The sequence below is a fragment of the Somniosus microcephalus genome, chromosome 1, assembly GCF_052327205.1.
Source record: "Somniosus microcephalus isolate GS21.2 chromosome 1, FLI_Smic_1.0, whole genome shotgun sequence".
NCBI lineage: Eukaryota > Metazoa > Chordata > Chondrichthyes > Squaliformes > Somniosidae > Somniosus > Somniosus microcephalus.
This window is the reverse complement of record NC_140987.1, coordinates 254466013-254493877: the sequence shown is the minus strand read 5'-3', so window position 1 is coordinate 254493877 and position 27865 is coordinate 254466013. Positions and strand designations below refer to the sequence as shown.

The following is a 27865-nucleotide window of genomic DNA, read 5'->3' as shown; positions in this document are numbered from 1 at the left end:
TCAAAATGTCCTCCACCACCACGGAGAAAACTATTGCAGTCCTACGGACCATTTTTGCCAGGAATGGCTTGCCAGAACAGATTTGCTCCAACAACGGACCACAGTTTGTGTCCGAAGAGTTCCGGAGGTTCTTGAAAAAGAATGGGGTAAGGCATTACACATCCACCCCGTATCATCCAGCCACAAATGGATTGGCTGAGAGGTTCGTACAAACCTTTAAGAAGGCAATAAAGGCTATGCACAATGACAACATTCTGCTGCAGCACAAGGTGGACAATTTCCTGTTCGCCTACCGGAATGCGACACATGCAGTCATCAACCAGGCCCCAGCCATGATGTTCTTTAACCGAAGGTTAAGATCTCGCCTGGATTTGCTCAGACCAAACGTACGAAGAGATGTTGAGAGTAAGCAATTCCAGCACATCCATGAGAAGCCAACAAGGAGCTTCAATGTAGGGCAACCAATCTTGGCCTGCGACTACCGAACAGAAAAATGGCAGCCAGGAACGATATGCACACGGCAGGGCCCACTAATGTACACAGTGGACGTTGGGGAGAGCATCGTGAGACGCCATGCTGACCAGATCCTAGAGTCATAGGAACAAGTCAACCCCATGCCTCGCCCATACGTACCTGGTGCTGAACCCGACATACAGGTAGCATCTACCCCAGAAACAGTAGCATCGGAAGCTGATGAACCAACCGACGACAGGGGGCCAGAATCGCCTCCGCACCAAGAGCAAGACACTCGGGAAAGGCGCTATCCAGAAAGGATCAGGAAGCCTCCCCAAAGACTGAATTTATAAATAGACTATTTTCAGCTAATGTTGCATGTTAAAAGTGTTAATTGTAATTAGTTTGATATTTAATTGTTAAATGAGTGTTATGGTACTGTTAATCTAAAAGGGGAGGAATTGTAATGTATGTACCTTTAAGGGGGAGAACTACTTTTTACAGCTCATGTATACTGTAGTACCGGCAGTGACCACACCTGTATATAACGTTGAGTAGTAATCTGTACAGTTCAGTTGCAGTCTGAGCCACATTGAGTAAACACCGTTTGTACCGTTCTCCGCAGTCTGTGTCTGATTATACACGGACATAACACTAACCTCCCGCTGAATTTGGTGGGAGGCGTTAGCAGCGCCGCGCCCAGGTGCTAGGGGATTTGTGCCCTGTTAGCACCCCCCGGGGGCGCGAACACATGGTGCAAAGCAATCAAATTTTTCCCCCTATAGATTTGTGACTAAAGCACCAATAACTTCCCAGTTAAAGTACTTTTTTAATTATGTTCTTGATCGTATTTGTAGATGGCATCATATTACTTAATGATAATATTATTTAAATATTTCTTTGTCACTCATATATAACTTTTATTATATTATTGTAGAGTAAAGATTCAACACCCACTATGTTAGATTAAACTTAAAATTTAATGTGGCCATGGTCCCTTTAAGGACCCTGGCCAAAGACGCACCATGAATGATGTCACCAGACCCACTCCATCTCATTGGGTTAGGTAACGCGCTGGGTGGGCTTAATAGGTCCCATTCTGGTAAGTTCTTTTTCTACAGCGGGATGGAGCCAGCAGCGGGGTCGCAACCCGCCACGGACACCGGCCACACCAGACCCGTCAAATTAAAGAAAATTCCGGCCCAAGTGTCTGTTTACCGGTAAAGACTTTGTTGAGTTATTCAATTCGTTGAGTTTTGGTTGCGTACCCACATTCGTACCAACCTAGAAAACTAGCAACAGTTGGCTCAACAGCACCATAAAAACTACAGATCAAAAAACAGCCCTGAGTAAAGGCTTTTCATAAATTAGGCTGCAGATATACCCAACATTTCATCCTTTGTGCAGTGGAAGGTTGTGGCAAATAATGTGGACAATTTCCTCATTTCTTGCCTACTATTGGGGTTATTGTGGATATATTTAAATATTAGCTAAATTATTTTTTAATTGGGTCTACGGTTGTCACAGTGATATTTATAGCGGCACTCTTCTTTCTCTTCTTCTCCTCCTCTATCCCCACCATTCCCCCACCACTTCCCCAGTTTACACTAGCACTCATCTCCTCTTCTTCCCTTTCCTTCTAGTCATGCCAGCACACTTCCCTTCCTCCTAGCTTATATTTGCACATCTCTCTCCTTCCATCCCAGTTTGTGCTGGCAATTTTCATCCCCCTTCCTACCTCCAGTTTATATTGCCATTCAACTGATCTCCTTGCGCACTGATCTGCCCCTCTGTGCTGCACCCAGCTCCTATCTGGTGAACTTGGATTTGCTCCTGAGATTAAACTCTGCTTCACGCTGATCATGTAAAACTATCTATTGGGAACGAAATATTGGGAAGACCGAAGCCACTGTCATCGGTCCCCGTCACAAACTCCGTTCCCTAGCCACCGACTCCATCCCTCTCCCTGGCAACTGTCTGAGGCTGAACCAGATCATTCACAACCTTGGTGTCGTATTTGACCCAGAGATGTGCTTCCAAACACATATCCGCGCCATCACAAAGACCGCCTACTTCCACCTCCGTAATATTGCCCAATTCTGTCCCTGCCTCAGCTCACCTGCTGCTGAAACCGTCATCCATGCTTTTGTTACTTTTAGACTTGACTATTCCACACACTCCTGGCCGGCCTCCCATCTTCCACCCTCCATAAACTTAAGTTCATCTATAACTCTGCTGCTCGTATCCTAACTCACACCCAGTCCCGTTCACCCATCTCCCCTGTGCTCGCTGACCTACATTGGCTCCCAATACGGCAACACCTCGCTTTTAAAATTCTCATCCTTGTTTTCAAATCCCTCCATGGCCTCACCCCTCCCTATCTCTGTAACCTCCTCCAGCCCTACAACCCTCCAAGATCTCTGCACTACTCCAATTCTGGCCTCTTGCGCATCCACCATTTTCATTGCTCCACCATTGGAGGCCGTGTCTTCAGCCGCCAAGGACCTGAGCTCTGGAATTCTCTCCCTAAACCTCTCCACCTCTGTACTTCTCTTTCCTCCTTTAAGACGCTCATAAAAACCTACTTCTTTGACCAAGCTTTTGGCTATCTGCCCATATATCTCATTATTTGGCTCGATGTCAAATTTTGTTTGATAATCGCTCCTGTGAAGCGCTTTGGGACGTTTTGCTACATTAAAGCTGCTGTATAAATACACGTTGTTGTTGTTGTTGATGCAGATTTCCTCCCCAAGTCTCAGGTGTCAATAAGTTTATTTTATAATTTAACACTGTCAGATATGGTGTTTTCATTTGATCCCTTTTCTGGCCGCCTACTGTTTCCTTCAGTGAGAAGTGACTCCCAAGTGGAGCGGCAAAATGCATCAACAGGAGTATTGAAGAGCGGAGTACCATCATTTCATCGGAGTTGCAGTGACACGGGGCAACCTCAGTGGAAGTACAAGAAGTTTTAACCCCAGCTGACTGTTATCATAGAGAGGATGTTTCCACTTGTGGATGAGACCAGAACTAGGGGTCATAACTATAAGAGAGTCACTAATAAATCCAATAAGGAATTCAGGAAAAACTTCTTTACCCAAAGAGTGGTGAGAGTATGGAACTCGCCACCACAGGGAGTGGTTAAGGCAATTAGCACAGATGCATTCAAAGGGAAGCTAGATAAGCACATGAGGGAGAAAGGAATAGAAGGATATGTTGCTAGGGTGAGATGAAGAGGTGTGGGAGGAGGCTCATGTGGAGCATAATCACCGCCATGGACCTGTTGGGCTGAATGGCCTTGTTCTGGACCGATGGACATTATGTGACATTCTGGACATTTTTACATGCAATAGCACCCTCTGGTGGCGGTTATTGTGTTAACAGTTTGTATGCTGGCAAGGTCATCTGATCTTTCTTCCTGTGTGAGGTCATTTGACCTTTGTTCCTTTCTTCCTGTGAGAGGTCATTTGACCTTCCTACCTTTCTTCCTGTTGACCCCAGGAAGCAGTTTTGCCAGGAAGCACCTGACTTGAGTAATGGAGAATCTGCCATGAGAGGTTCCATTTACAATCCAACGTAATCTGATTTCATATGTTAGGCCAAGCGCAATATCTGTGAGTATCTTTGGTTCTTAGCATAATAGCAATGTTGTCAGAGTAATATTTTGATAATACTATGTTTATAAAAGGTTAATATTTAATAGTTACAGAAGTTAGTTCAAATGTTAGTTAGTTATACAATTAGTCCATTCTACTGTTGTAAATATGTTTATATCTTATGCAATATCGAACGTATAGTACTCAGTTTATGTACAAAACATACTTTGTCTTTGTTTACAGTTTCACAAATTCGTTCAATTAAAGCTTCAAAACAGCAACCGCTTCAGAAGAATTATTGTTGAATGAGGGTTTAACTTGCTGGATAGCTAGATAGGAGCACGTCTAGCGCGGCCAGTACAGGCCTGTTTCTGTGCTGTAAATACTATGTAATCTGCAAAAATGAACAAGTAGATACTGAATTCAAAATGCATAATATGTGGATGATTACCATGTATGTATCTAAAACGGAGGGATGAAGGGCTTTATTTTCAAGTCTGGCTCAGTGGCAGCACTCTCTTGTGGGTTCAAGCCCCACCTCCAGAGACTTGAGCACAAAAATCCAGGCCGGCACTCCCAGTGCAGTACTGAGGGAGTGCTGCACTGTCCTTTGGATGAGATGTTAAACTGAGGCCACGTCTGCCCTCTAAGGTGGATAAAGATCCAATGGCACTATTTGAAGAAGAGCAGGGGAGTTCTCCTGGCCAACATTAATCCCGCAAACAACACCACTAAAACAGACTACCAGCTGGTTGTGGGACTTTGCTAGATGCAAATTGACGGCTGCCCTTTGAAGTTTAAACCTGGGATATAGGAAAGCAAATAATGCCTCCCAAATTGGAAATAAGTTTATCAGCTTAAAACAAGGGTTTTCCTGAATTTCCTTCAGATGTGAGACAATCGACCATCAGCACACCTTGCCAGACACATCTTAGCTGATTAGTTTCAGAACAAAGCCAGCAATCTGTGATAAGTGGTTTTCTACTTGCTTGGCAATCAAAACATATTTGAATAATACCCTTGAGGTGGCATTTTGCATAGCAGGCCATAATATGAATGATATGTTTCCTTGTAGAAGCGAGCAGGCAATAACCAAGGTTAAAGTGACCAGGCAGAATTTTAAAATGATTTGAATTATAGCAAACTCCTGTCTGTCACATTTGCCATAGATAAAAAATCAGCTGATTTCTCTGACACAAGTTCTGGGGATTTAAAGTGGAAGTAGGAAGTTGCATATGTCGCAGCCCAGTATGGTGTCAGGGTGCACATGTTTATGGGCATGTGTAACATCAATGTTTTTTTTAAATCCATTCACGGAATGTGGGTGTCGCTGGCAAGGCCAGCATTCATTGCCCATCCCTAATTGCCCTTGAGAAGGTGGTGGTGAGCCGCCTTCTTGAACCGCTGCAGTCCGTGTGGTGAAGGTGCTCCCACAGTGCTGTTAGGGAGGGAGTTCCAGGATTTTGACCCAGCGATGCTGAAGGATAGGTGATGTATTTCCAAGTCAGGATGGTGTGTGACTTGGAGGGGAACTTGGAGGTGGTGGTGTTCCCATACGTCTGCTGTCCTTGTCCTTCTAGGTGGAAGAGGTCGCAGGTTTGGGAGGTGCTGCCGAAGAAGCCTTGGCGAGTTGCTGCAATGCATCTTGTAGATGGTACACACTACAGCCACGGTGTGCTGCTGGTGGAGGGAGTGAATGTTTAAGGTGGCAGCTGGGGTGCCAATCAAGCGGGCTGCTTTGTCCTGGATGGTGTCGAGCTTCTTGAATGTTGTTGGAGCTGCACTCATCCAGGCAAGTGGAGAGTATTCCATCACACTCCTTACTTGTGCCTTGTAGATGGTGGAAAGGCTTTGGGGAGTCAGGAGGTGAGACACTTGCCACAGAATATCTAGCCTCTGATCTGCTCTTGTTGCCACAGTATTCATGTAGCTGGTCCAGTTAAGTTTCTGGTCAATGGTGACCCCCACGATGTTGATGGCGGGGGATTCGGTGATGGTAATGCCGTTGAATGTCAAGGGGAGGTGGTTAGACTCTCGCTTGTTGGAGATAGTCATTGCCTGGCACTTCTGTGGCACGAATGTTACCTGCCACTTAACAGCCCAAGCCTGAACGTCGTCCAGGTCTTGTTGCATGCGGGCATGGACTGCTTCATTATCTGGGGAGTTGTGAATGGCGCTGAACACTGTGCAGTCATCAGCGAACATCCTCATTTCTGACCTTATGTTGGAGGGAAGGTCATTGATGAAACAACTGTAGTTGGTTGGGCCTAGGACACTGCCCTGAGAAACTCCTGCAACGATGTCCTGGGGCTGTGATGATTGACCTTCAACCACCACAACCATCTTCCTTTGTGCTAGGTATGACTACAGCCAGTGGAGAGTTTTCCCTCGATTCCCATTGACTTCAGTTTTACTGGGGCTCCTTGATGCCACACTCAGTCAAATGCTGCCTTGATGTCAAGGGCAGTCACTCTCACCTCACCTCTGGAATTCAGCTCCTTTTTCCATGTTTGAACCAAGGCTGTAATGAGGTCGGGAGCCGAGTGGTCTTGGCGAAACCCAAACTGGGCATCAGCGAGCAGGTTATTGGTGAGTAAGTGCTGCTTGATAGCACTGTTGATGACACCTTCCATCACTTTGCTGATGATTGAGTAGACTGATGGGGCGGTAATTGGCCGGTTTGGATTTGTCCTGCTTTTTGTGGACAGGACATACCTGGGCAGTTTTCCACACTGTCGGATAGATGCCAGTGTTGTAGCTGTACTGGAACAGCTTGGCTAGAGGCGCGGCTAGTTCTGGAGCACAAGTCTTCAGCACGATAGCCGGGATGTTGTCGGGGCCCATAGCCTTTGCTGTATCCAATGTGCTCAGCCATTTCTTGATATCACGTGAATCAAATTGGCTGAAGACTGGCTTCTGTGATGGTGGGGACCTCAGGAGTAGGCCAATATGGATCATCCACTCGTCACTTCTGGCTGAAGATAGTTGCAAATGCTTCAGCCTTGTCTTTTGCACTCACGTGCTGGACTCCACCATCATTGAGGATGGGGATTTTCATGGACCCTCCTCCTCCCGTTAGTTGTTTAATGGTCCACCACCATTCACGACTGGATGTGGCAGGACTGCAGAGCTTTGATCTGATCCGTTGATTGTGGGATCGCTTAGCCCTGTCTATAGCATACTGCTTCGCTTTTTAGCATGCATGTAGTCCTGTGTTGCAGCTTCCCCAGGTTGCCACCTCATTTTTAGGTACACCTGTGCTGCTCCTGGCATGCTCTTCTACACTCCTTATTGAACCAGGGTTGGTCCCCTGGTTTGATGGTAATGGTAGGGTGAGGGATATGCCGGGCCATGAGGTTACAGATTGAGTATTTATACTCCTTGGACAGCGCCACCAGCTGGCCGTCCAGCATTATTTCATGAATAGTTTCTTGATGATGGAGATTTATAACAGTACACGCTGCAACCACAATACGCCAGAGGTGGAGGGAGTGAATGTTTAAAGTGGTGGATGGGGTGCCAATCAAGTGGGCTGCTATGTTCTGTATGGTGTCAAGCTTTTTGAGTGTTGTTGGAGCTGCACTCATCCAGGCAAGTGGAGAGTATTCCATTACACTCCTGACTTGTGCCTTGTAGGTGGTGGAGAGGCTTTGGGGAGTCAGGAGGTGAGTCACTCGCTGCAGAATACCCAGCCTCTGACCTGCTCTTGTAGCCACAGTATTTATGTGGCTGGTCCAGTTAAGTTTCTGGTCAATGGTGACCCCCAGGATGTTAATGGTGGGGGATTCGGCAATGGTAATGCCGTTGAATGTCAAGGGGATGTGGTTAGACTCACTTGGAGATAGTCATTCCCTGGTGCGAATGTTACTTGCCACTTGTCAGCCCAAGCCTCAATGCTGTCCAGGTCTTTCTGAATACGGGCACAGACTGCTTCACTATCTGAGGAGTTGCGAATGGCACTGAACATTGTGCAGTCATCAGCGAACATCCCCTCTTCTGACCTTATGATGGTTAAACTGCTACAGCGTGTGAAGGATGCTATCTCTTGAAGAATGACTAAAACCCTAGAAGATAGCCAAACTTGCTTTCCTTAGCCTTTCAAACCATATTGGCCAAATTCTATTCCTTAATCTCAAGTTTTCAGATAGAATCTAAAACCTTTATATGTCATATTAGAAAAATTTGCAGAATTTATAAGTATTCTCAGTGGCTCTCATAAACCATACACCTGTTATAACCAAAGCACTTAACAGCCAATGAATTACTTTTGTAGTCTTGTCACTGTTGTAATGTAGGGAAATGTGGCAGCAAATTGCGCACAGCAAGGGCCCACAAAAAAGGAGATAAATGACCAGATAATCTGTTTTTAGTGATGTTAATTGTGGCATAAATATTACCCAGGATACCACCCCTGTCTATCTTTGAAATAGTGCCAAGGGATCTTTTACGTCCACCGGAGAGGGCAGACGGGATCTCGGTTCATCTGAAAGATGGCACCTCTGGCAGTGCAGCACTCCCTCAACACTGCACTCGGGTGTCAGCCTAGATTTTGTGCTCAAGTCTTTGGAGTGGAGCTTGAACCCACAATCTTCTGACTCAGAGGTGAGAGTGCTACCCACTGAGCCACAGCTAATACCTGAGAGAATAATAAAATAGAATTTTTAAAAATTGATTACCAGTCACTTCTGAAAATTTGTACAAATCTAAAAGCGGCAAAAGACAAACGGGTTCCTGTAGTCAGGCTGTCACAATCGCTGTTCCTCCCGCACTGACAGAACCATTCAGACCTTTGAACATCAACAAACTTAAATTCCGAGGCAAATCTTTGCCCCAGAGGCTGGTGGTAAAAAATGGTTATGGATTGTCATCTGCAAAGACTAACATACAGATGAGACTGCTGATGTCCACTCCAAAACCAGACGGTTAACAGCTATGAAAATGTTTGCTCCATATAACAAGGTCCAATTTTCTCACAATCTTCAACAAAAAACTTCTATTTCATTCTTCGAAAAATGACACAGTCCTTTATTCAAAAAACCCCACTATATAACAGGGGAAAAAAACATTCAAGGCCTGTCTTGGCTCATAACTGCTTAAGATGGGCCTAAACATTAAGGAGCCATTGGCCTCAGGTCTGCCTTGCTCCTTCTGCAATGTAATTGGTTGGAGGATCATCACCACAAGGTGCTCCATCCACTGTTTGCTTTCTTAATGATCCCACATCAAGTTAGTCATACCAGGTTGGGGTCACAGTCAGGTTAGGTTCATGCGCACAACAACTCGCATTTACATAGCACCTTTAACATAGTAAAACGTCCCAAGGTGCTTCACAGGAGCATTATCAGATTAAATTTGACACCGAGCCACATAAAGAGATATTAGGGCAGGTGAGAGGTAGGTTTTAAGCTGCGTCTTAAAGGAGGAGAGAGAGGTGGAGAGGTTTAGGGGAGAGAACTCCAGAAAAAACTACTTAGTTCACCTCAAAAATGATAGGCCTGAATCCTGTTGAGGTGCACAATTAGAAAATAATAATCAGCTAAATTTGTTAAGCAGAATAGTGAAAGAAAAACTCAAACTGAAAATTATTTTTGATTTAAAAATTCATTTTGTAAAGCTTTCTAAAGTGTAGGTCAGGTGCAAATGTTCTGTGAGTTTGTATTCTGGCCATGGTAATAGCACTCACTGTACCCTGCCTGCCGTGTATAGCTGACAACATTCTATGCAGTGGCTGGGGCCCTTAGGCTTGGGTTAATTGGCAAGCTTTTCAGGTACGGTCCAAATGGAGTGAATTGGCACTGACTGCTTGCTCAAGAACGTTTGCATTGGCAACTCTGCAAGAGGACCATTGTAGAAAACACTCTCTATGATCTCTGGGTGCCTTTACACTGAGACTGAGAGCTACAATTCAGGTTCCAGTAGGGAAGCCCTGTGACATGAATCTTGTCATTCATGTGGAAATGACTTATGAAATAATACTGGGCGGCCTGCTGGTGACGCTGTCCAGGGAGAGTATCCTCACGTCTCCTCAGACCGTGTTTTGGTCCCTGGGTCGCTTGGTTCGTGCCGGCAGAGTCCGTGTCACCTTGATCGACCTGAGGGGGACTGGGGAGATCGTGGCTCCCAGCCTCCAACGGAGATCCAAACGACTGCGTCTATTCTTAGTCCGATTAATTCGGTAGAAGGAAGCCGTCGGACTTCCAATCTTTCAGGTGGGAAGAATGTCATGAATCTTGTCATTCATGTGGAAATGACTTATGAAATAATACTGGGTAGCCTGCTGGTGGCGCTGTCCAGGGAGAGTATAAATACTCAGGCATGGGCCCAGCTTGCTCAGGACATTCTTTAACAGGAACTATTGAAGGACACAACTAGCTCTCCATGTTGAAAAACAGTTGATTAAATTGGCGTAAGAAAACTACTAGGCACTTAGTCTGAGTATTAAACAAGGCTTTAATCAACTGTTTTTCAACATGGAGATCTAGTTGTGTCCTTCACTAGTTCCTGTTAAAGAATGTCCTGAGCAAGCTGGGCCCATGCCCGAGTATTCATTCTCTCCCTGGACAGTGCCACCAGCAGGCATGGGCCCAGCTTGCTCAAGACATTCTTTAACAGGAACTAGTGAAGGACACAACTCGATCTCCATGTTGAAAAACAGTTGATTAAAGCCTTGTTTAATACTCAGACCAAGTGCCTAGTAGTTTTCTTACATCACCCTGCTTGGATGTATTCCTGGTGGTTTCGTCACACAACCTCCTGCCTCCAACTGCCCCACCTTCACACTCCCGCCATTGTTCCCATGACACATCCATCCTTGCAGCGCACCGCCTTCCCACGCCCATTGGAAGGTAAACAGGATCTTCATTACCCAATTGGATGATGCTTGACTGTCAATCCAACAGCCTTTTTATCCCATCTCCAATATTTTTACAATGGATAAATGTTCAAAGAAAATGAAAAAATAGCACACACTTTTTTGAATGCCCCTATGATTATTCTCCATATGATTATTGGTGTTTTGTTTGCATCAGTGTCCTGGAGATTAATCTTCAATTCTTGGTGACTCAACTTGCATTTATACAGCGCCTTTAACATAGTAAAACATCCCAAGGCGCTTCACAGGAGCGTTATCAAACAAAATTTGATACCCTGCCACATAAAGAGATATTAGAACAGGCGACCAAAAGCTTGGTCAAAGAGGTAGGTTTTAAGGAGCGTCTTAAAGGAGGAGAGAGAGACGGAGAGGTATGTGAAGCAAATTCCAGAGCTTGGGGCCCAGGCAGCTGAAGGCACGACCGCCAATGGTGGAACGATGAAAATTGGGGATGCGCAAGAGGCCAGAATAGGAGGAGCGCAGAGATCTTGGAGGGTTGTCAGGCTGGAGGAGGATATAGAGATAGTGGGTGAGGACATGCAGGGATTTGAAAACAAGAATGAGAATTTATAAAATCGAGGCACTGCTGGGTCAGAGCCAATGTAGGTCAGCGAGTACGGGAGGGTGGGAGCTCTCTCTCAACAGCTAAACATTAAGAAAGTATGGAAGGCAGGGAGAGGAGTGTCCCCATTCTTTTAAACACTTAAATTGAGGTTAGGTGGATTTATAAAGGGCCCAGATACTGTTGAATATAGTCATATTGGCTGAGATGGAGGATGCTGTCTGTTAACAAATAAAATCTTTTGAAATGCAGCGAGAGGACATTGTTCTAGGTCATTGCCAGACATTGCACTGCAAAATAGCTAGCAGGCCATTATACAAATCGATACCTTTAAATTCAAACAGTGGATTGTTTCTGGGGTTGAATGGCAGTTTCTATTCTCTTAATTAGGAAAGATTGGAACTCCGGTTATGTGATTTTGGCGTAATCACGGTGTCAGCCGTGGCTCAGTGGGTAGCATTCTCGCCTGAGTCAACAGATTGTGGGTTTGAGTCCCACTCCAGACACTTGAGCACAAAATCTGGGCTGACACTCCCAGTGCTGAACTGAGGGAGTGCTGCACTGTCGGAAGTGTCATCTTTCGGATGAGATGTTAAACCGAGGCTCTGTCTGCCCTCTCAGGTAGACTAAAAGGCCCCAAAGACGTCAAAGAAGGAGTTCTCCCTGGTGTTCTGGTCAAATATTTATCCCTCAACTAATATTGCTAAAACAGATTATCTAGTTATTATCTCATTGTTGTTTGTGGTACCTTACTGTGCGCAAATTGGCTGCTGTGTTTCCTACATTATAGCACGGTGACTACACTTTAAGGACAACATTGTAAAGCATTTTGGACGTCCTGAGGTTGTGAAAGGCACTATACAAATGCATGTCTCTTAAAAAGAATTGTGTAGGAGCTAGTCAAAATGATAAGAGTCATGATATATTTTAATAATTTGATAGTAAGCTGGATGAGCTAGACTTGCCTGGTTGACTACCTCATTGTTTTCTTATATGAAGGTTAGATCACTGGTTATTTTGCCTGTTGGATTAATAAATTTAGAAATAACTTAAGCAACAACAATTTGCATTTATATAGCACCTTTAATGTAGTAAAATGTCCCAAGGCGTTTCACAGGAGCAATTATCAAACAAAATTTGACACCAAGCCACATAAAGGAGCCAGGTGACCAAAAGCTTGGTCAAAGAGGTAGGTTTTAAGGAGCATCTTAAAGGAGGAGAGAGAGGCGGAGAGGTTTAGGGAGGGAATTCCAAAGTTCAGGCCTAGGCAGCTGAAGACACGGCCGCCAATGGTGGAGCGCTGAAAATCGGGGATGCGCAAGAGGTCAGAATTGGAGGAGCACAGAGATCTCGGGAGGGTTGTAGGGCTGGAGGAAGTTACAGTGATAGGGAGGGGCGAAGCCATGGAGGGATTTGAAAACAAGGATGAAAATTTTTAAATCGAGACATTGCCAGACCGGGAGCCAATGTAGGGGAAACAATAGGGGGAAACCATCCTGTGTTGTGTGCAGTTGGGCTTGACACTGATGTGAAAGTAGAGTGCTCCTCATTAGGTCATCTGTACAAACACAGTGAAATGTAATTTTTTTTTTGACTGTCTTCTATCTGTATTGATTTCTTTGTGGGTTCAATGACGAGACATTTATGAAAGAGAATGGCCTAGAAATTCAGTCGCGTTTGCGCCCACTTAGGGGCGAGAGAGTGGGTTGCACCGGAAGTTTTTTAGTGCCCGAAATTAAGTTGGTCCCTAACAGCGGCGTTAGCCGGTAGCGCTGCGCCGGCACCGATGACGTCATCGGTGTGCGCAGCGCCCCGGTTCCAACGCGATTCCGTGCCGAAGGCCAAATTCAGTTGCGGCCGCCTCGCCCGCAGCGGCCGCAAACAACGTTTGAAAAACGGGGCCTTGCAGCTCCGAGAGGCCGGCGCATAAAGGTGGAGGGGCAGCCGGCCGCTTTCCCGGCGGCCGTATGGCCGCACCTCCCTCCCCGGACTCCTGCACCACCCCCCCGCGGCATTGCTGTCTGACTCCCGCGAGCCCGGCACTTCTCCGTGGTGCCGGGCTCATTTGCCGGGGGAATCCAGCGGCGATCTCACGGCTGCAGGCAGCTCCTCCTTAAGAGAAGGAGGAGGCCTGCAGTACCCCAGCCTGCCGCACCGCATCGGGTGGCGCAGCGGCAGCTGGACGCCTGAAATAGACTTTCATCGCCCCAAGTGAGGCGGCCAAACCCTGCAATAGCGCCCGCCTCCGTCTTGGCCCGTCGCAACTGTATTTCAGGCGGGCGCTACGAGAATCCGGGCGAGCACTAAATTTCGGGCGCTAAAGACCTGGCGGGGCCTTACTGAATTTCTAGGCCAATGACTTTTAATCTAAAGCTTGTTCAACTCTTTATACAACTTTACAGGAGACACGATGCTTGTGATGCATCTAGAACGAAACCGAAACTGAACTAAACTGCCTTGCTTGTCTCGGTCACATGCCCTCTGCTGGTCAGGCACAAGCAATCAATACCTGCAAACATGCTGTTAAGGCATCATAATCAAACAGGCAAATACCATCTCTATTTGCTGATATCATTACACTATCCACTCTAATTATCTGCCGCCTAAATGACTTTATTGTCCATATGTTGGAATCAAAACCTGCATATGCATTTGTTCTACAAGTAAAACAGGGTCTTTCAATGTAACTCAATCATGCAATGACTGCAATGGAACTGAATATCAGGCGCTGCCTTTAACGGGCGGCCGATCCTGATACCGCCCATTTTGCTCCACCGCCCGCAATGAATTTCTAGGCCGCAGTGTATTATTTAGTCACTTATTTTTAATTTTCCCTCTTCAGTCTTCATGTCCTTCCTTTATTGAAAGGACAGGCTGTTCCTTCCCAATACTGCTGTATAATCATCTCTGCAGGCACAGCCCAAGGTGACTCTCACTTATTTCTCTTCTCTTCCCCTGTGGGAAGTACCTGGGCCTTGTCTAGTACTTCACCACGGGAGCAGAGCTGAAACCAGTAATTCAGCAAGCAGGAACAAGCAACTTGTCCGGTCTTTTAACGAACTGGTGTTGATTTAGGTTGATGTGGTGAATCAGAACTTCTAATGTTCCTACTGAACATCTCGTGAGCACATTCTCTCATATCCATTGGTACCCTGGTTTCCTGGGTTTGAATACGTGGCACTGCAAAATTATCAAGCTACATATTTTATCTTCTTTGTGGGTTTTTTATGTTACTTAATGCTCTCCCACAATTTTTTTCCAATCCCTTTTGGTTAGGAAATCATGCAACACATGATTTCCTAACCAAGAACACGGGCAAAAGACCTGCTCTGAAGCCTCTTTCAGTGATGCTCTGTAACCAGGTGGTTTGTTAAATGGCCCAAATTGACAAAAGGTCACCGACCTGAAACGTTAACTCTTGTTTCTCTCTCCACAGGTGCTGCCTGATCTTCTGAATGTTTCCAGTATTTTCTGTTTTTATTCCAAATTGGCTCATCCCATTATTCTTACCACCTCTTCCTTTCATTATGAGAAATCTTAGCTTTATATACCACCTCTGAATTTGATGGGGGCTGAAAATCCATTGGTGGTGGGGGGGGGGTGGGGGGGTGTGTGGACTCCAGCGTTGAGTTCATGGGGGCCAGGAGGAAGTCCTTTACCTTACATCCTCTGGCAGGTGTCTACCTGACCCAGGAGGTCATGAATCCTTGCTGAAGTTGACTCATATTGCAATGGGGCTGGGGGTGGGGGGTGGTGGTTGTGGGTCGGGGGGGTGGTGGTAGTGGAGGGGTTGCTGGCAAAGAAAGCAAGTTTGTAAGGGGCATTAAATTATCCTGCCTTAGAAAAAATCTTTAGGGGGTGGTGGGATCCGGACCACATTCTAGGCCTAGTCCCCCCATGGTGGGCCTCACAGCCACTATTCTTGAGGCTTGTACACCTCCTTCTGGGTGTGCTCTCACCCCAGCCAGAGTTGCAGTGGCAATGCGCTGGTAAGGCCGAGGATTTTTGGGCCTGATATTTATTAGCGAGCCGTTCCTCATAACTTCTGTTAGTTCTCCTCATCCCCTATCATTAACATAATTCTTTGTGTAAGGTGCTTAAGCTATAAAAGAAAATTAACTCTGGGTGTTACACAAATGCATGGGTTGGACATAAAAGTGACCAGATCCCAGTTTCAAAACCATGGTGACGTGGCTAACTTATGGTTGCCAACCCTCCAGGATTGTCCCTGGAGTCTCCAGGAATTAAAACATTAATCTCCTGAACACTATTGCAAGCAACCCAGGAGAAAAATCATTGGGGTGATAAATATATATTTTTGGAACACTTTCATGTATTAGTTATAAAGATATTGGAGATGGGAAAAATGGCTGTTTGACTGAGTTGCAGGCATGAGGTCATGTGATGTAACCTCCAGGAATATGTCTAACCAGAGTTGGCAACCCCAGGTTACCTATTGGTTTTACTGAAAGCAGAAATTCACGTGTGGTATCAGTTTGCAAACCTATTTCCCACATCTTCTGGCCCAATTTGGAAAAAGAAAATACTTTTAATAGTTGTCTTTGTGATAAAATGTTTAGAAGCCTTTTGCTTTATTTGTTTGGGGATCTTAACTACAAGGAGAAGCTGGATTTGTTTTCACTAGAGCAAAGGAGGTTGAGTGGAGATTTGATAGAGGTGTACAAGATTATGACGGGTTTGGATAGGCTGGACGGGGAAAGGCTGTTCCCACTAGTTGATGGTACAAGGACTAGGGGACACAGATTTAAGGTTTTGGGCAAGAGATACAGGGGGGATGTGAGGAAAAACTTTTTTACACAGCGAGTGGTGAGGACCTGGAACTCGCTGCAGATGGAAGTGGTGGAAGCGGAGACACTCAATGTTTTCAAGGGGAGACTGGATAGGCACCTGAGGGAAATAAACTTGCAGGGCTACGGGGATAGAGTGGGGGAATGGGGCTGACTGGATTGCTCTACAGAGAGCTGGTACGGACTCGATGGGCCGAATAGCCTCCTTCTGTGCTGTTATGACTCTATGGGCTCGAATTTCCAAGCCCCATGGAGGCGGGTTTGGAGGCAGGAGTGGGGGGGAAATTGCAGAATCAGGGGACACGAACCCTTCCTGCCCCCAACCCACCTCCTTGCCCATTTTCCAGGAGGCGGGTACCTGACCTGTGCTGGGAGCCGCCTCCCCGAGGCGGGAAGGGGATTAGTGCCAATTAACTGCCTGTTAACAGGTAGTTAACAGGCAGTTTTTGGCCTAATCCCTATTTTTAGCCCTGAAGTGTGGGCTGACCGACGGCTCCAAACCACGCCAAGTTAGCGAGGCGGACCGTTGGGCTGAAGGGCTTGGAGGGTTCGAGATGTCCGGTGTTCAGGTGAGTGATGGGTGCATGAATGCAGAGGTAAGTGTTTGATGTGTGTAAAGTGTTTAAATGAGTTTTACTTACCTTTACTTACTAATGCAGGCTTCCTTCCTTCAGGTCTCGGGAGTCCCTCATCTCACCGGCACAGAAAGCAGAATGGCCGCAAGCTGTCAAAAGTTGCAGCATTCTGCTTTCTGTTCTGGAGAGATTTCTAACTGAGTCTGTGGAGAAGGACTCAAGTTAGAAGTCAGATTGTCAGTGTTCGACAGCTTCACAGAGCTGTCAAATGCTGATATTTCATCTGTCAAAAGCTCTTGACAGATGAAATGTCAATCCCTGACGTCCCCTGTAACCGGGTGTCCCTTAATTGGCCTGCTGAGCCCACTCAACAAGTTCAATCAAGGGAAAATCGCGTGGGTTGGCCACAAATCGATGGGCGCGGGACTACAACCCAGAAAGTGGGAGTCCTGCCTCCATCACGTCCCCATTGACAAAATCCAGCCCTGTGACTCTATTTGGGGAATTAGAAGGATCATGCGTAATTATTATCACATTGACTTTAGAAACAATAAACATGATGAGGCCTTTAAATGACTTAATAGCATGGTCATTGTGTATTTGTAAGCAAACAAAATGCTGCTTCCTACGCATAGAGTTTGATCTGGTTAATCTCGTCAAGAACAACACCACTGATTACAGGAAAACCATCTGGCTTCTGGATAGAGGCTGGTATGAACTGGAAACCCAAGACAAATTCCCGGTCATATCGATTCTTGCCCTCTGGATGGAGGAATTGCCACTGCTCTTCTTTGAAGCCACACACCAAATGGTCATTGGGGTTTCCTTTGGTGCTGGTCTCGGTGCTTTCACTTTCTGAAACGGTCTCCAAACCATTCTGTTCTGGTTTTACCACAGGCATGGTCGGCCCTGCCCAGTCACTGTGGTTGATCTTCTCGATTCTGCCCTCATGCTCCAGGCAACCTAATTCCACTGATATCCTTTCCTTTAGAGCATAGGGTGCCTCCTTGGGCTTAGAAAAAATTGGCTTTGCCCCCTCCTTCACATTAAGGTATACCTGGATACCGCTTGCTGTACCAAGTTTCGGACTGAATAAGGATTTGTACTCTTCCATGAGTATGCCCGCCGGTCTTTGATTAGTGATTTTTGTAATGCTGACCCAATTTAACTTCAGGTTATGAAGCCAATCTTGGTCCATCATAAGAATAATGAATGACTTGCATTTCTATAGTGCCTTTCACAACTTCAGGACGTCCCAAATCGCTTTACAGCCAATGAAGTATTTTTGAGTTGTCACTGTTGTAATGTAGGCAACGCAGCAGCCAATTTGCACACAGCAAGCTCCCACAAACAGCAATGAGATAAATAACCAAATAATCTGTTTTTAGTGATGTTGATTGAGTGATAAATATTGGCCAGGACACCAGGGATAACTCCCCTGGCTCTTCCTTGAAATAGTGCCATGGAATCTTCAACATCCACCTGAGAGGGCAGACGAGACCTTGGTTTAACGTCTCATCCAAAAGACAGCCACCTTATGAAGGACTTTTGCCCTTAACCACAATTACGGACCATTGTTACTTGGACTATTGGCCCAGAAATTCGGGTCCCAATGTGTGAGTACACATTGGGTACTCACGCGTAGGCCCAACGAAAGTGCCGGTTTCGTGCATGCACTGCGCATGCGCGGGAAATCAGCACATCCGTTCCCCTGAAAGAAGGGGTTGAGAGGTTGAACGCGTGCGCCGGAGAGGCAGCGCGTGCACATCGAACTTACGTTTTTTTCCCAAGTTTTTCTGGGAGGGTAAGTCTCCAGCAGTTACACTTTTAAAAAGCAGGCGTAAGGCCTGCTTTTAACAAGGTAAGTGGTGAATTAATTAAAATTAAAACATTTTTTCCACAGGTTTATTATTTTTAAATACTTTAAAGAAAGGTAAGTTTATTTTTAGCCCCGTTAGAAAATGTAATTAATTTTTTCAAAAATTTAAATTATTGTTTAAAATAGTTATTTCATGTAATTTATAGTTATTTTAAAAATGTGATTTAAAAAAAAAATGTATTTGAAGTTTTAGTGATGTTTTGGGGCTTATAGTATTTATAGGTTTGACAGCTCTTCCTGTCAAACTTATGAATGAAGCATTCCCTGCTACCATTGGCTCTCCATGGCCCACATGATCCCAGGGGATGCATCAAACTAACTGCGCCCCTGGGATACACAAGCACTGCGCGCCGGCAGTTGGAGCAGGCCCAGGATCGGAATCCCACGCGGGCCCACAGCGCAATGGCCGGCGCGCTAGGTAAGTGCAGGTCGGGGACTTGCACCTGCGGGAAGCCCCCGACCCGAATTTCTGGGCCAATATTTTTCTCGAAGACTGGCTATGAGTGTCCAGAATCACGTTTCAATAAAATCATAGAATGATACAACACAGAAGGAGGACATTTGGCCCATCGTGCCTGCGCCGGCTAAAATGTTGGGGCAATTTGCCGAAACTTTTCCTCCTATGCGTTTGATGACGTACTAGTCCCAGTGTCTAATTCAATTTAATTGGGGTAGAAATTGGTATGCGTTGAGCCCATTTTTCGGCGGTTAAATGACTGCAATGGTGACAAATTTAGCAGCAGGGGCAAGGAAGAGCTGCTAGCGTGAAACCGCAAGGCAAAGATACTCAACTACAGGTAACTCGACTTTTATAAGTAAGCAGACCAGTGTCCAGGTTGCTCAGTGTGAAGTAGGTGGCAGCTGCAGGAAATCCAGCAAGTGATGCCATCCCGCCATGCTCCTGCCTCCTTTGATACATCAGGCCATTTATGTGGACGGGTGGGAAGCTTCACCCACCCCATCGGGTTGCCAACTCCAGGCCCCAATGATATTCAGGGATAAGTGTCTTCAGGATAGCAGGGAAGAAAATTGGCAAAAAAGACGGTTACTATTTCTGACACTGAGTGGTTGCGAAGGTTGCCCTCTACTGGTAATTGAGGTCTTGAATTTCTTGTGACTGCTATCATTTCTCAGATGCGCAGTCGATTGTCATTTTATGATTCATGGGATGTGGGTGTCACTGCCAAGGCCAGCATTTATTGCTCATCCCTAATTGCCCTTGAGAGGGTGGTGGTGAGCCGCCTTCATGAAACACTGCAGTCCTTGTGGTGAAGGTACTCCCACAGCATTGTTCCCTGTAAAATTTTGTTGATGTGCACGGCCAGTTTTTTCAATCCATGGTACCTTTAAATTTTCCGTGAATGCGTAGTATTTGAGAGCTTGTGAGCACGCCCGCATGCAACTTAGAGGGAACATTGTCCCACAGAGTTGTTAGGGAGGGAGTTCCAGGATTTTGACCCAACAACGATGAAGGATCGGTGATATACTTCTAAGTCAGGATGGTGTGTGACTTGGAGGGGAACTTGGAGGTGGTGGTGTTCCCATGCGCCTGCTGCCCTTGTCCTTCTAGGTGAAAGAGGTTGTGGGTTTGGGAGGATTATGCTTTCCACTGTTAAAACCCAACGGCCTAGAAATTCGGTTGTGGGTCCGCCAGGGCTTTAGCGCCCGAAATTTTGCGCCGGCGTTAATGCCGCTGCGCCCGACGAAAATTCGGTTGCTCCGGGCCCAGACAGCGGCGGGCGCTAATGGAGGGTTTTTGCGCCTCACTATGGGCGTTCAGTGCAGTTTTGAGGCGCTAATCCCCCGCTGCGGCACCCGAGGCGGTGCGGCAGGCTGGGGTACTGCAGGCCTCCTCCTTCTGTTAAGGAGGAGCTGCCTGCAGCCGACCGCTGGCCGGTCGATTCGCCCGACAAATGAGCCCGGCACCTCGGGGAAGAGCCGGGCTCGCGGGCCACACACATCAGTGCCGCGGGGGGGTGGTGGAGGAGTCCGGGGAGGGAGGTGCGGGCAGGCGGCCGCCGGGAAAGCGGCCGGCCGCCGCTCCACCTTTATGCGCCGGCGCAAAGGAGTGTAACATCCCTTTCAACAATCGTTGGTTGCGGCTGCCACGGGCGAGGTGGCTGCAACTGAATTTGGGCTTGGGGCCGGGTTACCACGGCAACCGGGACGCTGCGCACACCGATGACGTCATCGGTGCCGGTGCAGCGCTACCGGCTAACGCCGATGGTAGGGCCCAATGCAATTTTGTTACCAGCTATAATTCCGGCGCAAGACCCTCTAACGCCTCTAATTGGGCGCTAACCCCACCGAATTTCTAGGCCAACATCTTTTTGAAACTGCGATTGAGAGGCTCACTCAATGGCTCTGTAAGAGAAAGATCTCCGCTCCGTGCTGAATTAGCTGATCTCAACCAGGATAGAAGTTGGGGTCATGCAATTAACCTCAGCCTACACAGAATTACAGAATTTATAGCACAGAAACAGGCCACTCAACCCAACCAGTGTTTATTCTCCAAACTCTATTTACTTCATCTCACCCTATCACCATATCCTTCTAGTCCTTTCTCTCTCATGTAATTATCTAGCTGCCCCTTAAATGCATCTATGCTATTCACCTCAACCACTCCTTGTGGTAGCGAGTTCCACATTCTAACCACTCTCTAAATTAAGAAGTTTATCCTGAATTCCTTATTGGATTTATTAGTGACTATCTTTCTTTATGGCCTCTAGTTTTGGACTCCCTCACAAGTGGAAACATCTTCTCAATGTCTACCCTATCAAAACCCTTCATCATTTTAAAGACTTCTATCAGGCCACCTCTCAGCCTTCTCTTCTCTAGAGCTGTTCAGTCTTTTCCTTCAATGCCACTTCTACTTTGATGTCATCGGGCCGCAACATGCATATGTAAAGAAGGACCCTGTTGGCTCTGGGTGCATGTCCTTGCTGCCTGCTCAGGAGAGCAGGTTAAAATTGCAGATGTTGGACAGGTAAGTGCCAGGGCGATTTTAACTGCCCACCCGCCAGATTCCTGCTGAGCGAGTAGGGTTATAATCACTCCCATTGTCTGTTTATGGACAGGACATGTTTTAACGTAAAAGTACTCACTGGCTGTTAGTATGTTACCAGCATTTTAACACACCCTTTTTGTGCTAAATTTGAGTACAACTCATAAAAATCAGAATAGTTAAATAAACAAAAGCTGGTGCAATGCAAATAGGGAATACAATGCACAGTGACCAGCTCAAAATGTAGATCTGGAAGTTGAACAACATAAAGATTAAATGATGACTGTGGGTCATTGGGATTTTTCTCATTCTAGACTAATATTATTTATTCATTCATGGGATGTGGGCATCGCTGGCAAGGCCAGCATTTATTGCCTTTGAGAAGGTGGTGGTGAGCCGCTTAAACCGCTGCAGTCCTTGTGGTGAAAGTACTCCCACAGTGCTGTTAGGGAGGGAGTTCCAGGATTTTGACCCAGTGACGATAAAGGAACGGCGATATATTTCCAAGTCAGGACAGTGTGTGATTTGGGTGGGAACTTGGAGGTGATGGTGTTCCCATTTATTAGCATGTACAACAACACCAACAACTTGCATTTATACAGGGCCTTTAACGTAGTAGAAATGTCCCAAGGCACTTCACAAGAGCAATTATCAAACAAATCTGAAGGCACTGTGTCTGAATGCACGAAGCATTTGTAACAAGGTAGATGAATTAACAGCACAAATAGATGTAAACGGATACGATATAATTGCGATTACAGAGACATGGCTGTAGAGTGACCAAGGCTGGGAGCTGAATATCCAAGTATATTCGATATTTAGGAAGGACAGGCGAAAAGGAAAAGGAGATGGGGTGGCCTTGTTAGTAAAGGATGAAATCAGAGCAATAGTGAGAAAGGATATTGGCTCAGAAAATTAAGATGTAGAATCAGTCTGGGTGGAGCTAAGAAGCACCAAGGGGCAGAAAACATTGATGGGAGTTGTCTATAGGCCTCCAAACAGTAGTGGTAATGTAGGGGATGGCATCAAACAGGAAATTAGAGATGCATATAACAAGGGTACTTCAGTAATCATGGGTGACTTTAATCTACATATAAACTGGCCAAACCATTTTAGCAATAATGCTGTGGAGGATGAATTCCTGGAGTGTGTACGAGATGTTTTTTTAGACCAGTACGTTGAGGAGTCAACTAGGGAACAGGCTATCCTAGATTGGGTACTGTGCAATGAGAAGAGGTTAAATAATAATCTTGTGCAGAAGAGTGACCATAACATGATAGAATTTTTCATTAAAATGGAAAGTGAAGAAGTCCAATCCGAAGCTAAGGTCCTAAATCTAAACAAAGGAAACTACGATGGTATGAGGAGTGAGTTGGCTATGATAGATTGGGGAGCTTCATTAAAAGGCATGACGGTAGATAGGTAATGGCTAACATTTAAGGAACGAATGCATGAATTGCAACAGTTATACATTCCTTTCTGGCGCAAAAACACAAAAGGAAAAGCAGCCCAACCATGGCTAACAAAAGAAATTAAAGATAGTATTAGAACCATAGAGGAGTCATATAAAGTTGCCAGAAAAAGTAGCAAGCCTGAGGATTGGGAGCAGTTTAGAGTTCAGCAAAAAAGGACCAAGAGATTGATTAAGAGGGGGATGAGAGTAAACTTGCAAGGAACATAAAAGCAGATTGTAAAAGCTTCTTCAAGTATGTAAAAAGAAAAAGATTAGTGAAGACAAATGTAGGTCCCTTACAGTCAAAAATGGGAGAATTTATAATGGGGAACAAGGAAATGGCAGAGCAATTAAACAAATACTTTGGTTCTGTCTTCACAGAAGAGGACACAAATAACTTCCCAGAAATGCTAGGGAACCAAGGGTCTAGTGAGAAGGAGGAATGAAAGGAAATTAGTATTAGTAAAAAAAGTGCTGGAGAAATTAATGGGACTGAAAGTCAATAAATCCCCAGGGCCTGATAATCTGCATCCCAGAATACTAGAAGGGGTAGCCATGGAAATAGTGGATGCATTGGTTATCATCTTCCAAAATTCTATCGATTATGGAACAGTTCCTGCAGATTGGAGGGTGGCAAATGTAACCCCATTATTTAAAAAAGGAGGGAGAGAGAAAACAGGGAACTACAGACTACAGCCTAACATCAGTGGTAGGGAAAATGCTAGAGTCTATTACAAAGGATGTGATAACAGGACACTTAGAAAATATCAATGGGATTAGACAAAGTCAACATGGATTTATGAAAGGGTTTGACAAACCTACTGGAGTTTTTTGAGGATGTAACTGGTAGAATAGATAAGGGAGAACCAGTGGATGTGGTGTATTTGGATTTTCAGAAGGCCTTTGATAAAGTCCCACATAAGAGGTTAGTGTGCAAAATTAAAGCACTTAGGATTGGGGGTAATATACCGGCATGGATTGAAAATTGGTTAACAGACAGGAAACAGAGAGTAGGATTAAGTGGGTCTTATTTGGGGTGGCAGACAGTGACTAGTGGGGTACCGCAGGGATTAGTGCTTGGGCCCCAGCTATTTACAATATATATCAATGATTTGGATGAGGGAACCAAATGTAATATTTCCAAGTTTGCTGACGACACAAAACTAGGTGGGATTGTGAGTTGTGAGGAGGATGCAAAGAGGCTGCAAGGCGATTTAGACAAGTTGAGTGATTGGTCAAATACATGGCAGATGCAGTATAACGTGGATAAATGTGAAGTTAGCCACTTTGGTAGGAAAAACAGAAAGGCAGAGTATCATTTAAATGGTGATAGATTGAGAAATGAGGATGCACAGAGGGACCTGGGTGTCCTTGTACACCAGTCACTGAAAGCAAACATGCAAGTGCAGCAAGCAGTTAGGAAGGCAAATGGTATGTTAGCCTTCATTGCAAGAGGATTTGAGTACAGGAGCAAGGATGTCTTACTACAGTTGTACAGGGCCTTGGTGAGACCACACCTGGAGTACTGTGTGCAGTTTTGGTCTTACCTAAGAAAGGATATATTTGCCATAGAGGGAGTGCAGCGAAGGTTCACCAGACTGATTCCTGGGATGGCAGGACTGTTGTATGAGGAGAGATTGGGTCGACTAGGCCTGTATTCACTAGAGTTTAGAAGAATGAGAGTGGATCTCATTGAAACGTACAAAATTCTGACAGGGCTAGACTAGGATGCAGGGAGGATGTTTCCCCTGGCTGGGGGTTCTAGAACGAGGGGTCACAGACTCAGGATACGGGGTAGGACATTTAGGACTGAGATGAGGAGAAATTTCTTCACTCAGAGGGTGGTGAACCTGTGGAATTCTCTACCACAGAAGGCTGTGGAGGCCAAGTCACTGAATATATTTAAGAAGGAGATAGATAGATTTCTAGACACAAAAGGCATCAAGGGGTATGGGGAGAGAGCGGGAATATGGTATTGAGATAGAGGATCTGCCATGATCATACTGAATGGCGGAGCAGGCTCGAAGAGCCGAATGGCCTACTCCTGCACCTATTTTTCTATCTTTCTAAATTTGACACCGAGGCACATCAGGAGGTAATAGGACAGGTGACCAAAAGCTTGGTCAAAGAGGTAGGTTTTAAGGAGCGTCTTAAAGGAGGAGAAAGATGTAGAGAGGCGGCGAGGTTTAGGCAGGGAATTCCAGAGCTTAGGGCCCAGGCACTGAAGGCACGGCCACCAATGGTGGAGTGATTACATTCAGGGATGCGCAAGAGGCCAGAATTGGAGGACAGCAGACATGTCGGAGTGTTGTAGGGCTGGAGCAGATTACAGAGGTAGTGAGTGGGCATATCTCCTTTATGGCCCAGTGTCAAATTATGTTTGATACACTACTGTGAAGCGCCTTGGGACATTTTACTACATAAAAGGAACTATATAAATGCAAGTTGTTGTTACCAGTTGATTCCAAGGCAGCATTCGCAGATGCCTTTGAAGAGATGTCCCTGCTCTACTTCTTATGGCGCATGGCATTGGGAACCAAGAAAAGGGAGAGAAATCTTTAAAATGAAAGTCAACTTAACCACTGACTCAATGCGCAAAGAGAAAACTGGTCCAACCTTTGAACCTGCATTACTCCCAGTGCAGCCACAGGAATGCCAAGAAAGTTTGATGTTTCAACGTGCACATGTAATCAAAACGTAAAATAGCCTCCAAAATACATATATCACTGTAAAGTCTCAAAATTAAAAATGAGCTCTCCCCATCAAAAGAAAAAAAGTTCATAAATGTCCCTCTCGATTGAATGTACTGAATCTGCAATACCTCATTTAACAGCACTGAAAAGTATGAATGTTTCACCTCCCCTTTTGCTAGTTGCCTGCTCATTATCCAGCTTGAATAAAATAAACTGAGCAGAATTTGTTTGTTCAGTGGTTAAGAAAACCAGGTGGTAAAATGCAACAGAAACAAGCAAAGTTGTAAGGGGAGCTTTCATGGCTCATGGAATTAACTGTTTCTCATCCGCAGTCAATGGAATTAGATTACATTACAAGATGTGGAGAAGCCGACAATACCTTACTTAAGTTCTGCTTCGCAAAGGTTGATCTTGATGGGCGTGACCAACAGTAACTTAACAACACCTTCTTTTGCAGTTAGTACAGGCGATTTGCGCAGGTGTTCAGTGCGCAATGATAGACTTGCTTTTCATATATTAACATACTAAAGTATTTTTTAGTCAATAGAAATAATGTAAGCAACGAGCAGTGCTGAGACAGGCCTTTTCATACCAACACAGTCAGCAATTTTCTTTGACTCAGGAATTTGACTACCTTTGCCAATTGTCCCAATGTTCCTATTTACTATTTCTTCTCACAAGCAAAGCTACAGTTGGAGAACACAGTGCTGTTATTATAAGACAGGGTGAATAATTTACTCTTCTCCTTTGTGTTATTACGTTTCACTTACATTTACTGAGCACACCCATCTACCCAGAAACCTCTCTCACACACATACACAGTGTTCGCTAGAATGATAAAGCAACTAATGCTGTACTTACTTAACTGCTGCAAGTTGAAGAGGTAATACCACGAGCTGCTCTCACTCAGATTCTGGTTTAACTCCAGGATATTTTGTTTAGTTGGGGGTCCACCAGTGATCAGAAATGGTCCTCTTCCTGTTCAACGTCGAAACTGGAGTGACAAGCAGGTGACTCAAAACAACTTCCTCAATGAATCACCAGTAGGAGTTTCATTAGATAATGCAGCCAACAGGTAAGTATGTGGCAATCCTCAGTCACAACAGTATCTTTACTCTGCAGGTTGAGGCCATTTATGCTGAACTGTTGCCGATACTGTAGTTGCAACAGTGATGCATTCTTTCTGTAACTACTGTACTACTTCACTCAAATACCTTCTGAACTCATTAGTTTAATTGTTACCATAAAAAGTTGCTGAGAAAGAAGATGGGATGTAAAAGAGGGAATTTTGTTTTGCTGTAACACTCGCCACTAAATTATTTGTGGTTAGATTTCCCTGGTGCATTGCACACTGTAAAAGTGGCTATCTAAACAATTAATGGCCCAGAAATTGCTGGAAAAATAACAGCGAGTTTAATAGCGTTATTAGTGCATAAAAACCCCCCAGCAATTTGTGGCGAGGAAGAGATACGCCTGAGTTGCTGGACAATTTACGCTGCTCCGCCATTAGCCTTGTGAAAACGGGATCTCGCCCTCAACCTCCCCGTGAGTTTCATGAAGTTGCTGCATTTGTGCCATAAATACGAATGAAACTCGCCGCAGATATTTAGGGCTGGTATTTCATATTGTTAGCACCCTGTTAATGACGTGATTTATGGTCCTGACATGAAACTCAACCTTGGAGGACCAGAAAGGGAACAACTGAAGCTGTGGAGTCTCACTCCTGCAGATACAGTAGTAACTTTTTCCTAGAGGTTTAAGAAAAATTCTTACTTTTCCTTTCTGTCTCATTGAGCTGATTTTTAATGGGGAAGATGGGTTGGGAGCGGGGGGGGGGGGGGGGTCCTCGGAAGCGGTCATGAAACCTGGGAGAATGGGTTTCCCGCAGGCACTGCTGCCCGCAGCCAGCCAGATGGAGAGGCTGGTTAACTCCAGGCAGGTAGGCCTGTGGCACTAGGCCGCAGAGAGGCGGGA

The 27865-nt window shown here is 45.5% G+C and overlaps 1 protein-coding gene across 1 annotated transcript in view; it reads right to left on the bottom strand.

Moving 5' to 3' along the window:
- Positions 1-26971, bottom strand: part of tjp2a (tight junction protein 2a (zona occludens 2)) — a 155719-nt gene extending 128748 nt beyond the window's left edge. Inside the window, exon 1 of the mRNA XM_085992208.1 lies at positions 26753-26971. The gene's annotated coding sequence lies outside the window, so the exon portion shown is untranslated. The remainder of the gene's footprint in view (positions 1-26752) is intronic.
- Between the last annotated feature and the right edge of the window lie 894 nt (positions 26972-27865).